This window comes from Rattus norvegicus, chromosome 1, assembly GCF_036323735.1.
Source record: "Rattus norvegicus strain BN/NHsdMcwi chromosome 1, GRCr8, whole genome shotgun sequence".
NCBI classification, from domain to species: Eukaryota; Metazoa; Chordata; class Mammalia; order Rodentia; family Muridae; genus Rattus; species Rattus norvegicus.
Window position 1 is genome coordinate 201,589,814 of NC_086019.1, and position 16,858 is coordinate 201,606,671.

Sequence of the window (16,858 nt, forward strand, 5' to 3'; positions counted from 1 at the left end):
GGTGTGCACTGTCTGATACTCGTGTAAACATTCCAAGTACCTGAGTTCAACCATTTCTGTTCCACTGGTCTCAGTCTTCACATGCTTAGAGTCATAATCACAGGCAGGTCTCGAACGTCCAAGTCTTTACTTCTACTTGAGGTGAAACACATATGATACAGAATTTACTTCCTTGGCCATTTGGGGGACAGGAGTTGGGTTGAGGCAGGGTCTCATGTAGCTCAGGTTGGCCCTTACTCACTTTATAGCCAAGGCTATCTTCAACTCCAGATCCTCCTGCCTATACGCCTCCTGAGTGATGGGATTGCATGTGTGGACCACCTCACACAGCCAGCTTCGCCATTCCCAATTGCACAGTCCAGCAATTCCAACTCTGTTGACATGGTTGCACAGGGAATCTCGAGAATGAGTTCATCTTACGGAGCTGAGATGCTACACACACCAGGAAACAACCCCTGTGCTTAGTGTGGTCGATGCCCACAGCCCCAGTGCTCGGAAGGCAGAGGTGGGAGGGCTATTGCCAGTTCCAATTCAACCAGGGCTGCATAGCAAGGTTCTGGCTCCAAAAGTAACTGGGAATAAATGACATCAGATTTCTCTCTTCTCCCAGTCTTGGCGGCCAGGATCCTGCTTTCTGTCTGCAGCAGTCTAACTGCAGCAGCTGCCTTGGAAGAGTGGTATCATTTGGCACCAGTCCTCCCGTGGATCATCCCCCTCAGTATAACAGCCTCCAGCTTCACCTGCACTGTAGCATGTGTCAGCATCACCCTCCTTACAAAGGCCGAACACTACTCCATTTGTGGTGGTTTAAATGAGAAATGCTCCCTCCCCTATAAATTAACTATAGAACTACCTGGTATTTGCATATCTGGTCCCCAGTTGGTGGTGCTGTTTGGGGAGACTCAGGGGTTTCAAAAGAAGTACATCACTAGGGGCAGGCTTTGAGTGTGTATATATATTATATGATATGATATAATATATTATATTATATAAATTTATTTATTTACTTTACATCCTCATTGCAGCTGCCCCCTCTCCCAGTCCCTTCCTCTCCTGTCCCCTCCCCTCTCCTCCTGCAATTCCCCTCCCTTTCTTCTCAGAGAAGGTGAGGCCTCCCATGGATTGTAGTATGACTAGGCACATCTCCTATTGAGGCTAAACAAGGCAGCCCCGTTAAGGGAAAGGGATCCAAAGGCAGGTAACAGAGCCAGAGAGAGTCCCTATTCTAGTTGTTAGGGGTCCCACATGAAGACCAAGTTACATATCTGTTACATACATGTAGAATGGTTCATCCCATTCATGCTCTCTGGTTATCGGGTCAGTTTCTGTGAGCCCCTGTGGGCCCATGTTAGTCCATTCTGTGGGTTTTCCCGAGGTGGGTGCCCTTGACTCTGGCTTTTTCGGGTCTTCCTCCCACTCTTCCACAAGATTCCCTGAGCTCTGCCTCATATTTGGCTGTGAGTCACTACTGCTGGGTGAAGACTCTCAGAGGAGAAGGCCTTGATGCTTTAAATCCTCAAACTACTTCAGTTGTCTGTCTCTGCTCCATGCTTATGTCTCCACGTATGAGCTCTGTTTCCTGCTTCTCCACCATGCCTGCTGTCTGCTCTATGCCTCCCTGCCCAATGGTGGCCTCTCACTCCTCTGAAACCATGATCCAAGGTAATTTCCTTCTAACAGAAGCTGCTTTGGACTGGGCATTTGCTCACGGCAACAGAACAGTAAGAAAAACCGCACTGTGTGTGCGCTGCCTCTCACCTGCTCAGCTCTCTGTGGGCAAGTGGGTCCCTTCCACCTCTTGGTCACCCTGAGTAAAGCTGCTTTCTGGTCTCTCGTAGGACTACCCGGAGTTGCTGGATTGTACAGTAGTTCTATGTTTAATTTTTCATGAACTACGATGCTATTTTCCATAGAGGCTGTACCAGTTTACATTTCTACTGACAATGACTAAGGCTTCCAATGTCTCCAAATCCTTGCCCAAGGCTTCTCTTCCATCCCTCCCCATCCCTATATCACACAGTCACCCTTTGCCTCTCTCACCTCCCTTCCTTTCCAATTGCTATTTTCATGGTTGTGAGAGAGAGTTCTTGCCCCATTCCACCTGTTTCTTTTCTATTGTGGTGGTAAAACACCATGGCTAAGGCAGCTCATACCAGAAAGCATTTAATTGTGTTTATGGTTTCAGAGGGTTAGAGTCCATGATGATGGAACAAAGGCGGGGTGGCAGGAATAGCTGAGAGCTCACATCTTGATCCACAAGCAGGAAGCACAGAGAGAGAGAGAGAGAGAGAGAGAGAGAGAGAGAGAGAGAGAGAGAGAGAGAGAGATCACACACAGGGAATGGCATGAGCCTTTTGAAACCTCAAAGCCTGCCCCTAGGGACACATTTAGGGATCAATTATTCAAGCCTGTGAGCTTATTGGGTCCATTGTCATTCAAGCCACAACACACAACCCTTTTATTAACATATATTAATTATGTAAAATGGGCTTATTATTGGCCTGTCTTTTCATTAATTCTGTTAACCTCTGTCATTGAATTACTGGGTTTTGACCATTAACATTTAGCGTAATTTTTATACAATTGAATAAACTGTGCTAATTTATTAATTTTCTCTTTCCTTCCTTCCTTCCTTGTGGTCTTCATGGTCTGCCATATTTTGGATTGTTTTGATACTTGTAATTTTCCCATCTTATATTAGTCTCTTGTGTTTCAGCTGGTCCTCTTTCTATGACACTATACTGATGGCTGCTTAGGAGTTAAAATATATACACATATATTTCATATCAGTTAATGATAGCAATTTTACACTGACTGTGTCCTGCCCATTTTTCCATGTCACAGTTCATAATGAGTCTAATCTATAATAAACCTCATAAGATAATGTTTCTTTTTACATAAAGAATCTTTTATATTTCAAAAAAAAAAAAAGAAAGACATTAAAAGCTCTCTAATTTTCACACATCTTCCCTGCCCTGACAGCCTCCATTAGTTCTTTAACTTGGAAATTCCAACAGGAAGCACCCCCTCCCAAGGGCTTCCTTTTCTCAGTGCTTTTGATAAGTAGCAACACATTGACTCAGCTTTCTCTCATCTCAATTTTGCCTTTATTCCAGAGGGATGCCATTCCAGATTCCAGACTTTGAAGTTAGCAGGTGTTCTTTTAGGATTTAAAGACTTCAGTCCCACTGCCCTGCGGCTCCCACAGTCTTGATGAGAAGTCTGTAGTCGCTGTCCTTTTGAGCAGTGAGGAATGTGTCTGTTTCTCTGGGTGTTTTAAGGGGTCCCCCACTCTTCACTGCAAATAACTTAAGCATCACCCAGCATCACTGTTCAGAATGCTTTTCCTTGGCTAAAGTGAAGAATGTAGAGTTGAAGGTCAGTCAGAGCCTGGGTAGAGTTTGGTGTCTGTCCAGGATGTGTAGTCCTCATTTGCAGTAGGAGCTGACCTGGCTGTGCCCACATGCTTGCTTCTGACCTGCCAATGTCTTCTCGATTGCCACAGAGCTAGGGAGAATTTTGAGCAGGAATATAAACTGTGAGAGAGGAAAGACTTTGGAGGATACAAAGCCAACTCTGTGGAGAGAGTAGAGACAGCTGTGGGCAAACTTGCCCTGTGAGACTGTCAGGGAAGGTATAGTAACACCCACTCACTAGGTGGTTAACAATCTGAACTAACTCACAGGGCTCTGAAGGTGGGACATCTGTCACCGTCCAGGTATAAGCTTCTGATTTGGTTTGCAGGTGGGCATTTTTCTGTTGTGTCCTCATAAGGTCATCCCCTGGTTCTATTTTCTGTTATAACACCTTTTCTAAAAATAATGTTACCATTCATACTGAACTGATCTTATTTAACTTCTGAAGACCTCATCTCAAATTGGCCACGACCGGGTTAATTTAGGATTAGGACTTTTCCAGGAAATCTAGGGGGTCACAATTCAGCCCACGGGCTGCAGACAGAAGAACTGCCCCATGATTTGTGTTGTGGAAAACAGGTGGCAGCTCCTCAGGCTTGGTTTCTGGCTAACTGTCACCATATGACTCTGAGAAAATCACCCTTCATGGGCTGCTGAATAGCTGCATGGATCCTGAGACTTGGATCTGTCTGTCTGTACTGACAAGGAAAGGGAGAAGCCCATGTGAGTTTGTGGCACAAGACTCTTGTGCAAAAGACTGCACAAAGTGTCCCCACTGGGATATATGAGCAGGACACTGACCAGTTCATGGTCGACACTGCTTTCTCTTCAGCAGGGTCTGCAGACTGCCTTGGCCTGGGCTGGAGCTGCAGTACTCCTATACATGCCCCTCATCCTGCCTTGTTGAAATATAATCCTCTACAGAGCAGTGTTCCGTGTGGAATACAATTGGATCTTCTGAAGTGCAGACATAGGGATGAAGGGATGTCTACGAGAGGCCAAATTGAAACACTGGAACATTCTAGAAAGTTTGGCTTCTGTGCTAGTGTGTGGATGGTATCAAAGAGAGTCCCTGTGATCACCAGACTCAGAGGTAGAATCATGAGCCCAGAGCCATCACCTCTGCACATGGGCAGGTTGGTGAGGAAAGAGGACTCATAACATCCGAGTTCACCAGTGTGAGAGGTGACTTGTCAGCATTTACATACTAAGTGACATTTGAACTGAGCATTGCTTCCTCCCCCAACCGCATCAGCCATGGCTGCCCTCACCATTCCATCCCTCACAACGCCCCCATGTTGTAGGGAGATTGGACTGCAGCTCCCCAGCCCCCAGGGAGAAATGGCTGACCCTTGGTCCTGCCACCTCACCATGGAAAGAGGTGCCATTGATAGCTGGACACCCTCCTGGAAGAACAGAGAGACAGGTGAGCCTCTTGGCATCAGGGAACTATAGCTCAGCGTGTAGCATAGGGTACAGTCACAACAGGACGATGTGCAATTACAGGGACAAAAATACCCCAAGGAAATCAACACGGGACTTATTAATATAGGACCCATAGGTGACAACTGTCAGACAATCGGTCAACAAGGGGCCTCGTGTCTGCATGATCCCAGCTAACCCGTCATGATCTTTATGAAGTGTCCTTCTGGGGGGTCCGGATCTTCAAATACGAGGGGAGACCCTTCCCTTTTATTAGCAGCTAAGCTCTTTATACTTTTACTATATTGCGGCAGGTTAGAAGTCTGAGCTTTATTGTCTTATGTTATTGGAAATCCAGATTCCGGCAGGCTTCTCCCTCAGGCCAAGCTTTGTCTGCGAATATATTCTCATTTTTCCATGTACAGAGACCGTCTGGAGAGGGGCAGGAAAGATTATGACTGTAATATACTTAAATCCAATTTATTTGCCTGGCCAGAAACTTTCACCCTCCGCGATTGCTTCCTACCCAAGATGTTGCCTTTAATTCTCTCACGACAGGGAGAAACGTGCATAGGCTGCTTCCGGCAGGTTCAGGTGCCCAGAGCACTGTGGATCTCGATGTGGCTGGACCAGAGGGTGGCAGGTGGCTCTGCAGGTTTACATTCAGAACTTTCCACTTGCTCCTGAGGAATAGATCCTTGGTCATACTTGTTTCCTGGAAGAGAAATAGGGGCTCAATTCTCTTCTCCAGAAAGGCCTTCGCATGCCTGGTCCTTGTTGTGGCCACTTCCCTGCTTCTTTTCATCCAGGCATATCTTTCTCTGTGGTCAGCTTGCCCCTGTGTGCTGGTGCTCTGGACCAGGATAGCATTGGCTTTACATGAGGGGCTTTATAAGCCTAGGCTGACATTGACCCCAGGCCTTGCCTAGGGGTGCAGGCTCACAGCCCTGCTTTGGAGGGAATGATTTTGGAGATCATTTTCTTTTTCAAAAAAAAAAGATTTATTTATGATATATAAGTACACTGTAGCTGTCTTCAGACACACCAGAAGAGAGCATCAGGTCTCATCACAGATGGTTGTGAGCCACCATGTGGTTGCTGGGAATTGAACTCAGGTCCTCTGGAAGAGCAGTCAGTGCTCTTAATCACTGAGCCATCTCTCCAGCCTGAAGATCATTTTCTTAATTGGTGTTTGTTCATTCTAAATAATGGGCTGCTAAGGCACCAGCAGGATTGATGGAGAGTTATGGGAAGGGCTGCTGGAGGGTGTCCGGTTGTGCCATAGTCCTCTTGATTCCCATCTTACCCAAGGAATGTATGGTACAGCCTTGGCCTGGGACTATTCAGCTAATGAGTTTTGGTCTGTGACAGTCCTCATGATTATTATCTGTGGGCCTTACCTATTGCCACTTCAGGGTAGTAGAGGATACACACCCATTAAGTGCTGACTGTATGCACTCTTCCTTGATATTCTAAGAAAGGGATAAAGAAGCAAGGGCAACTAGCCATGAATAAAGAAGTGGTGGGCTCTGAAGTGAGAGCATGGGCACAGAGCCCTGGGCTGGGTCCCAGCTACAAGGAAACAGGGTCATAGAGATACCATGTAATGTGACCAACTCAACTGCCTAAAGCCTGAGAAACTCTCCATTTCAGACAAACTGGGACAGGTGACTGACTTCTCTACAGAAGCCAAAAGATAACATGGATCCAGCATCGCAGCGCTCTGGGTGCCTGAGCCCAAAGAAACTGAACCAAGCAGAGATGTACAGACTCCAAGCAAGAGGCTTATTACAAGGGGTTGCTCTGGGATTATGAAGGCTGAGAAGCTCTCCCAGGGTCTCTGAGCTAGAGGTGCGAGCACAGGTATGAGGTTAATCCTGCTCAAGTTGTAAGGCCTGAGACTCAGCAAGCCAGTGGGGCTGTCTCAGTCTGAATCAAAAGTGGAAGGACAGGAGCATCAGTGAGTGAGGCCAGAGAGACAGACATCCCAGCTTAGGCAGAGAGCCCAGTAGAGAGGGATACCAATGGCCATGGATTGGTTCAGAAACTGTATTGGCCTTCTTGTTCAGGGGCAGTCCTGGGCATATGCAACCCCTGCAATGGGAAGCTTGGGTTGTGCCAAGTCTCCCACCCCTGCACCCTTGCAAACCTTGATGGGGTATATCACATTAGGATCATTGTCCTTCTAGCCAAGGTTCCATGAGATTAGCTTTACTTTTATAGACGTCAGATTGACTTTTCTCCAAAGATAAAGTACAAAGCAGTAAGCTCCTTGGTTCTGACACTCTGGGTGTGAATCTAGGTACCTTCTGCAAACTCAGTTTCAAGGACACTGATAGTCACCACTGATGTGTCCCCTAAAAAGAAGTCAGTGGTCCCTTGGGTAGGTCTTGGGAAGGTCTTGGAAATAAGTCTCAGGAGGCATCTCTGAGCTTAAGCCTGAGGTCAGAATCAGTGCTTCGTAGGGCAGTATTAGCTGGACCAGACAGCAGGATAGTTCAGGGCAAGGATTTCACCATGCCTGACAGCACACACTTGGAATCCCAGCATTTGAAAGGCAGAGTGCCGTGAGTTTGAGGGTAGCCTGGTTTGTATAACAGCTTGTGGGGCTACATGGTGAGAACCTGCCTCAAAAGAAGAAAGAAGGGGCTGGAGAGATGGCTCAGTGGTTAAGAGCACTGACTGCTCTTCCAGAGGTCCTAAGTTCAAATCCCAGCAACCACATGGTGGCTCGCAACCATTTGTAATGTGATCTGATGGCATCTTCTGGTTTCTGAAGACAGTTACAATGTACTTATATGTAATAAATAAATAAATCTTTAAAAAAAAGAAGAAGAAAGAAAAAAAGAAAAAGACAAAACAAGTGGGGATTTTGCTGATGTTTCATGTTGATGAATGGCAACAGAGAATCTGTTTCCTAACATCTTCGCCCAGTACTGTGTGTTTCCAAAATTGGCCACCTTAACAGTAAAAAGTTCAAATCCTGTAAATTCGATCTGAATCTTAGCCTTAGAGGTTTAGCATCTTTTGATTTAGAAAACCAACGAGCAAGCAAACAAACAAAAAAACTAACCTGAGAGCAATGCGAGTATCTCCAAGTAAGATGCCAGGCCCATGGACTACAGTGCATCTGTTCAGTGCAATCATACACGGCTCATGATAGCCCACTACCTCTAAAAGAATGCAGGACATCAGATATAATTGTCACAGGTTGTGTACATACCCATGCACAAACATCCATGCACTCACTTCCATGGCCATAGATGAACATACACACATCACAGACATATAACACACATGAAATCATATGCACACATTCATAAATGGACACAAACAGAAACAATGCATATAAAGACATATATGTATGTATACATGTATGTACACACACACACATGCACATATTCATGTATGCACTCACACATCTGTAGACAGAGTACCATGGGTATACAGTGGGAAGATGCAGGCTGTGCCTCTCTCTGTAAATGTGGCTAGTGGCTTCTGGCTTTCAGGACTAGATTACAGTCAGTGTCTCAGTTAAGTTTACTGCTGTGAATAGACACCATGATCACGGCAACTCTTTTTAAAGGAAAGTACTTAATTGGGGATGGCTTATAATTCAGAGGTTTAGTCCATTATCGTCATGGTGGGAAGTCTGGCAGTGTGCAGACAGATATGGTGCTGGAGAAGGAGCCGGGAGTTCTACATCTTGATCCACAGGCAGCAGGAAAAGACTAAATCACACTGGGCATAGCTTGAACATCTGAGACCTCAATGACCACTTCCTGCTCCCAGTGACCACTTCCTCTAACAAGGCCACACTTTTTCAACAAGACTGCACTTCCTAATAGTGTCACTCTGTATTGGTCTATGGGGGCCAATTTCTTTCAAACCATCAAAGCCAAGTAGCATGTGTATGTTATCATGTGGAAGGGAAGATAATTTTACAAATGTTAAGTGAACTGGCACAGTACAAACACAGCTGAATTACCTGGTTTTAAAAATACATTAGACAACAAAAACTCTAATTTGATTACATTCATGTTCCTAGAAGAGTTCACAGGTAGATCTACACAAGTTCCTTTAGCTTGCTTGGAATGCAGGGGAGATTTCTAAAATACCCTTAATTCTTCACAGCTAGGCAGCATTTGAGCAGAGCCCTGTGCTGCTCACACCTCAAGCTCAGCTCCCAAGTCCCCTCCCTCAGTCTTCCTTCTGTAGCTGTTCCTCACAGTCGAAATCTGAGCCTCTTGAGTGTCTGTCTCTCATTCTGAAACCCATAGCTGCTCAAAGCCACTGGCTGTTTTCTGTGACTCTTCTGAAAGTCCACCTGCTGCCAACGGGAGCAGGAGAGCTTGCCTAGAGGGGTTGGGTGATGTGATGAGAATGGAAATAAACTGGTATGGGATTATGCTAAGCAGCCATCAGTTGTTGGTGGTGGTGGTGTTGTTTTGTTTTGTTTTGTTACAAGTGATAATGAGTAATTTATGTCAAATATTCATATCTATCAGAGATACATACTGAAGTCTTTTAGAACAGATCAAAAAAATGTTGTCTTGACGCAGTCCAGGAAAAAAATCTAAGAAGGAGAAGGAGCAGGACAGTAAAAGACTCACGTGAGGCCTGGCAAGGTGGTCATAGCTCATTTTCTTAGTTGCTTAACATACACACACATACACATACACACACACACACACACACACACACACATATACACATACACACACAGACAAACACACACCATACACACACACACCACACACCACACCATACACACACACACCACACACCACAAACATACACACCACACATACCACACACACAGAGATACACACATACACCACACACCACACACACACATACACAAACACACACACCAAACACACACACATACACACACAGACACACACACACCACATAATACACACACACACACACACACACACACACACTTTATTATTTTAGAGGGAATGAAGAGTGAGAAGGGCAGATGTGCGCACACCATAGTGTGCATATGGAGGTCAAAGGGCACTCGCAGGAGTAGGTTCTCTCCTCCTCCCGAGTGCATTCTGAGAATGAAGCTCAGGTCCCCAGCCTCGGCTGCAAGTGCCGTCTCTTACTGAGCCATCTCCCCAGCCCCTGGTTTTGAGTGCTTTGGACTTTTTTTTGTTTTTGTTTTTGTTTTAAGATTTATTTATTATATATAAGTACACTGTCTTCAAACACACCAGAAGAGGGCGTCAGATCTCATTACAGATGGTTGTGAGCCACCATGTGGTTGCTGGGATTTGAACTCAGGACCTCTGGAAGACCAGTCAGTGCTCTTAACCACTGAGCCATCTCTCCAGCCCGAGTGCTTTGGATTTTCAAAGCATCTACTGGTTGTGAATTTAAAAAAAAAAAAAATAGTGATGTTTAGGAGTTGAGATACTTAACAGACTGTTGGCATTTATGATATATTGATTGTTTTAGAAATTCTAAGAAAATTGTTTAAAATCTTAAAGCTAAATTGAAGGAGTTATCAGATAGGAAACACAAGCATGCTCCTCCCAGGGTCATCCAGAAGCCACCAAGATTGAGAACCTTCTAATACCCTCCTACTAAGATGGGCATGCCTCCCATGAGGCAGTGGGCACCCGGTCATCTGCACTGCTTTGGTTTGGGGCTCCTCAGTGCTACACTAAGACAAGAATCAGGAAGGCTCTGCAAACAGCCCTGTTGACTTAGGGCCCCATTCTTTTATCCCAGACCCAGCACACACCTAGATCTAGAAAAAAGATGGGATGTTCCCACAATAGTGCTCCTACACACCACACCATGGCCTGCGTCAGGCAGGCCCCTGAAGCCCAAAGCCTGAACATGACTTAGTCTTCCAGAAGTTGCCATGTCTCTGTGCCTATGTCTTTGGGGTGTTCCTAACTCATCTTTGCAGAACAAAGGGGGTCTGTCTAACCTAAGGTAGACCTTGGTGACTTTCTAATTTCTATGTGACCTTGACAGAACCCACAGGTTTTGGCAGTCTGCGGCAAAGAGAAAGACAGAGGGAGGGAAAAGCAGAGGGGAGCAATGAGGAGACAAGGGAGATGGGAAAGCTGGGGTGAGGGGGAGACCGAGAAACAGGGAGAACTCCAGCCTGAGACAAAGCCAACATCTGGCCTGCATGGCACCTTGACAGAGGACATGACTGAGAATTAGCCACAGGGATTACAGCAGGAGGGGGCTTGGTAGAGAGGAGGCTGAGAGAGAAGGTGGAGTAACTGAGCTGTCATGGGCTGGGAGCCAAGCCACCCCATTCCAGGAGGGCAACAAGATTGTCACAGAGACTGGAAAAATGGGATCCTCACTTCTTCCTTCTCCTCTTTCTTCCCTTTCACTTCTACCTGTCCGGTAGGTGGACCAGCTCCTGAAGATGGAGCCCAGCACAGAGGAAGAGAGGGGCTTCCCTGAGCTCAGCTGCATTCTGGGCTCCTGCTAATTCTGGGCTTCAAATTGTACCCAGCTGCAGGGTCACACATTCAGGGAAGTGAATTCTTTGGCTCCTAAAAATTCAACTTGGCTGTGAACGGAAGGACACGTCCTTGCTGCCAGATAGACCGCGGGGTCCTAAAGCAGACAAGCAGGTCAGATCTAGCCCTTCTGCCAACAAATCTGCCTCAAAAAAAATCCCAGACTCTTCTGGAGGTGTGTCTTGGCCAGCTTCAAATCCCAGGCATGGATTCTATGTTGCCAAGAGAAGTGCCTTAGCAGTCCTAGCAATTGGGATCAGTGGGTAAAAGTGCTTGCTACGGATGCCTCCTTGTGGGACCGTGAAAGGCACCCTGGTTCCTGATTGAGGAGGTGACCCTGAAAGGGACGGTAGGCGTTTCGCCTGACTCCCAGGAAACCAGGCCAGTCACTAGCCACAGCCCTCTATAGATTTGTGGTTATCAGTCAATGCCCCAGGACCCTCCACAGGTAGAGGACATGACCACAGGTCACATCAGATTAAGACAGATCTCCATTATAATGAGGTACATAAAGGCCTGGAGGCTTAGCCAATAACCTTTCCTTCCCAGACAGTCCTCCCTGCAAAAGGTATTTAGTCTCGGGCTCACTATGATTTTACTCATCCACTTTCCACAATAAACGCCTTAAAACCATAGACTGTCTCTTTTCATCATGATCTGCAGTGGGGAGCCGTAGAGAAGCCCTTTGACTACAGAGCTGCCATCTAATCTCATGTACGCTCCCAGCCACCTCCACCACCAAGCTCAAGCCTACGGCCATCAAGCCAAGGACTACCCCCGAGGGACCAGCCAGAGTTCTCCCTCTTCCCCTCGGCCCTGGGCTGAATCCAGTTCTGTAGACCCCATCCATTCTCAGGTCTTCCATGGTATTCCAGCAGTGCCTGGGTACCTGAGAGCCTGAGAACTGACGGCCCTGGCCTCCTTGCAGGTCTGGGGACCCCTGAGTCAGCTCCGGCTGTGTCCCAAGCTCAGACCGCACTTCCCCACCTCTAAAGTGGTGTCCCATGGCTTCCCACAGTTCGACACCCGTCCAGCATGGGGTAAAGGTGGTCAAACTTCCGTATCCTGCCTCCCTGAGTAGTCAAGCCCTGTGGTGGAGCAGACACAGGACCCAATAACCCTACAATGGGCACCAGTTATAACCTACACCTCATTACCTAAGTTCAATCCCCAGATCCTACATAGATGAAAAGAGAGAACCAACTCCACAAAGCTGTCCTCCTATCTCAACACACTTGCTGTGGTGCACACACATCCCTGTACAGGCATACACACACACACACACACACACACACACACACACACACACATACACACACACAACCACTTTTAAAGAAATGCCTTAGTGATATGTATGTAGAGGTGGAGTGAGGGTTTTGTGTCCCACAAGTGTTTGACTCAAAGCTAATTTCAAAATACAAAGGCAGCCAAGATGTCAGGGGGCCACAGCATGACCAACCACACAGCAGCACGTGTAGCTCAGAAACCATATCTAGACCTACCTAGTCCACTAGGTGTGAAGCCAACGTGAACCCTGCCGCCAACCCTGTTACTCACCCTTTCCCTGTACTGAGGCAGCCAAGGGTTTAGACACAGAGCAGCCACAGATTAGATTCTGGTAGCGCGTTTCCTAGATCTGACCACACCATCTCTGGCAGAAGCGGTTACAACGGAAGGTAGTCGGTGTGCTGAGGGCGCCCTTTCCTCCCTCAAGCCTGGCACCCTTGGATTCACCACCACTGCCCCAAAGCTCACCTCTGAGGCTACGCCCTTGGGAAGCACCAGCCTCAGGTTGTCACACGGAAGGCAGTCATCGGTGGATCTCATTGCGATTCATTTTAATTACGTGTGACATAAAAAAGACCACCTACGGACGAGACAATGCTGCCGTAAGAGTCCCAAGGTTGCTATGGGGAATACTTCATAACTCAAGTGTGTTCTCCCCAAGGAGTTATACCACCATTTGATTTAATTTTTAATTTTTACATTTTAATCAAAAATAGATCAAATGGTGGTGGTCTCTCCGGGGAAGCATACTTCAGATAGGAAACCGGCCACACTCCTCTTAAATATGTAAAGCTGCATCTCCCTGTGAGTCACGAGGGCGATGATGCCTCTGCCAGCCACCCCACACTGCAGCTGAGCTCACAGTCTCTGAAGAGCGACACTCCAGGCTGCACCTGCTGTAGCCCCTCACCTGTTTCACATAGATCAACGCACCTGCGCTGAGCGGCCTACCTAGAAAGTGCCTGTCACATGCCGCAGAGAGGTCACCTTACCTTACTAGCCAGGGGGATGTCTGAATCCCTCTCAGGTGTGTGTGCACACCAGCAGACGGTCCTATTTGTTATCACGTGTTCTAGCTGTTGCAAAGAAAGGTGTGCACATTTTGTCCAAGTGCCTGCACAGAACTGGTGTCGTCTATCAACCATGTCACCTGGCTGTCATGCCCTGGCTCTGAGATTCACCTAGTCTCCTTCTGATACACATGTGGCTCCTAGAGGCTGACACCCATGTCGCACAGATGTGATCTTAGAGGGCAAGGCGTGCATCCTTCAGCTTCTTGGGCCTTCCTGCTATGATCAATGAAGCAGGGTTGGGACTGGCAGGAGCCTCCACAGCATTGTGATGAGGAGCAAAAAAGTTGTTCGTGGGGGAGGATGGTGGAAGCGTTATTTCAGGTGACAAACGTTAGCATGCACCCTTTAATTCACTAAGAAGAAAAGCGGTCCATCCTGGCATGTGAGTGGGACATTGGAGAGTCTCTAGGGAGGGCTGAGCACTTGACAGGATGCCAAGGATGGCATGCTCCCCATCCATGTCTTTTATTTAAAGATCTGCTATGAGTACCACCACCCACAACCCAGTACCAGGACAATCACAAGGGGCTTCCCAGAGAATAGGTGTTTCTTTCCTGTACGCCAGAGCTGGCAGAGTGGCTCTGCCAAAGCTACCCAAAGACAAATGGAGTGTTCAGTCTGTCAGCCTGGGTCTTCCAGTTGTCTCTACCTTCAGCATGGCCTCAGCACCTCCTGACTCCCCCTACTGGTGGGGTAGGCAAATGGCAAGGAAATAGATGACCCTGCTTCCAGATCCAGCACCCTTGTGCACCCTAACATCCCTATTATTGTCTTGGTTTCTAGTTGGGGACACATGGCCCCTCTCAGTTGCTCTGGCCAGAGCACCCAGCCAGCAATGCAAACCCTTAAATCAGAAAAAGTTCAGATTCATGAGGGCCCAGGGAAGCAACAACTTCATAGAGATCTTGGCCATTTTCTGTCTCTAGGGGCCATTCACTAACCTTATGGTCCCAGCCTGGTTTTAAAGCTTCTGAGAGGAAGAAACAGTTCTGAAGACATTACCTTAACCTGTCCATTTCTGAGAAGGAATGTGCAAGGCCACAGGTGGCCTCTGAGACTTCTGGGTTCCGAGGCATGGATGTCCCAAAGGTATCAATTGGGGCAAAGCCAGGGTGAATCAAACTCCAGCCTGTGCCTATGGCTTCACTTTGCAATGTCAGGTGTAGTGAGCCTAGGGTTAAATAGTTATGTCACATATCGGGTCCCAACCCACATTAAATGATCCAGTGAGGAGGTCTGGAGAGGCACTTTCAAACAGCAAGTGTTGTGTGGCAGCCCCTCTGTGATCCTGGGAGGAATAGCAGGGGTGTATACGATGGGTAGAAATGGATGATGTAGCCCAGGCCATGAGGCTGAAACCAATACAACTTGCTTACTCATCTCAGAACAAGATGCTAGCTGGGGTAGTGCCCAGAAAGTCCTGCCAGTCAGGGTGAGGCCAGCCTGGTGTGCTGCAGGCCAGGGAGCCCCTGGGAAGGCCAGACCTGCATCTGAGGATCCTTTGTTGAAGTGTTCTCTCCTTCCCTTGCTTTTCCACATTCAGGATGGAGCCAAGGTCCGTGTGGCTTGTCAGGCATTCCTTACTCCAGGACGGGAGCACTTGCCTGGACATCTACCCTCTTCTCAGATCGCTCCCCATGTGATATGATTTGTTACCTACAGGGGTGATGCTGCACACCAGAACATTAGACTTTACTCATCTTCCATAATGGAAACGGTGTACCTTAACTACCATCTCAAACAGCCCCAGCCCTCGGCAGCCATCTTTCTACACCCTCTCTCTGAACACAAACTTTTTAGATCCTACATGTGCCTGAGAACATGTGGCATTTGCCTGTGAGTGACTTCTTTCACTTAGAATAGTGTTACCCAGGTTTACCTACCTTGTTGAAATGGCAGGACAAACTTCAACAAAAATGTAGAAAGGCCAGCTACCTTAGTTAGAGTTTCATTACTATGAAGAGACACCATGACCGAGGCAACTCTTATACAGATAATGCTTAATTGAGGCTGGCTTACAGTTTCAGAGGTTCAGTCCATTATCATCATGGCAGGCAGCATGGCAGTCTCCAGGCAGGCATGGTGCTGGAGAAGTTGCTGAGAGTTCTCCATCATGGGTTCCTCTTCTACATTGGGCAGAGCTTAAACAATAGGAGACCTCAAAACCTGCCTACACGGTGATGCACTTCCTCTAATAAGGCTGCACCTATTCCAACAAGGCCATATCTCCTAATAGTGACACTCCCATCAGCCAAGCACTAACACCACACCAACCTTGTCAACAAGTGAAATCAGGAAAACTGGATGCACACATAGTAAAAGAAACAACTGGATCTTTATGAGAGAGAGAGAGAGAGAGAGAGAGAGAGAGAGAGAGAGAGAGAGGAAGAAGAAGGAGGAGGAGGAGGAGAAGAGAGGGAGGGAGGGAGAGAGGGGAGGGTGGGAAAGAGGGAGGGAAGGAAGGGAAGGGAAGGAAGGGGAAAGAAGGGAAAGGAAGGGAAGGGAGGAGAAGAAAGACAGACTGAGATGGAATGCAGACTTAAATGAAGAACCTGAACTTCCCTCTGCACAGAGCGGGCTGGATTCTGGACACTGTTCCTGGCAATGACAGCAGAGACACATGAACACAAAGCACAAGCAACAAGAACAAATGAAACAAGTGAACAGTTCCCACCTGTAACAGCAACGAGGAGTGCAGAGGACACCGGTGCAGAGATGCTAACAGATGTGAGGCAGGATTACTGCCTAGAATAGGCAAGAAATCCACAGCACTCAATACCCAAACACAATAGCCTGACTAAAAATGGGCTCAAAGGCTTAAACAGGACCAGCAGGATGGCTTAGCAGAGCAAAAGGTCTTGCTGAAGAAGCCCAAGAACCTGATTTCAGTCTTGGGAGCCCATAGAAATGTGAAAGGAGAGGAGTACCCCACCCCCCAAGCTGTCCTCTGACCTCCTCACACAGGTCATCCATGTACACACACACACACACACACACACACACACACACACACACACACACACACAAGCTTGAAAGGTTAAATAGCTATTTTCCCAGACGTCTTTAAATGCCATGGGTCATCAATAGTCATCATTTACTTTTGGGAATTTGAGAAGACATTCCCAATCCTTGAGATTAAATTCTTTCTGCTAATTCA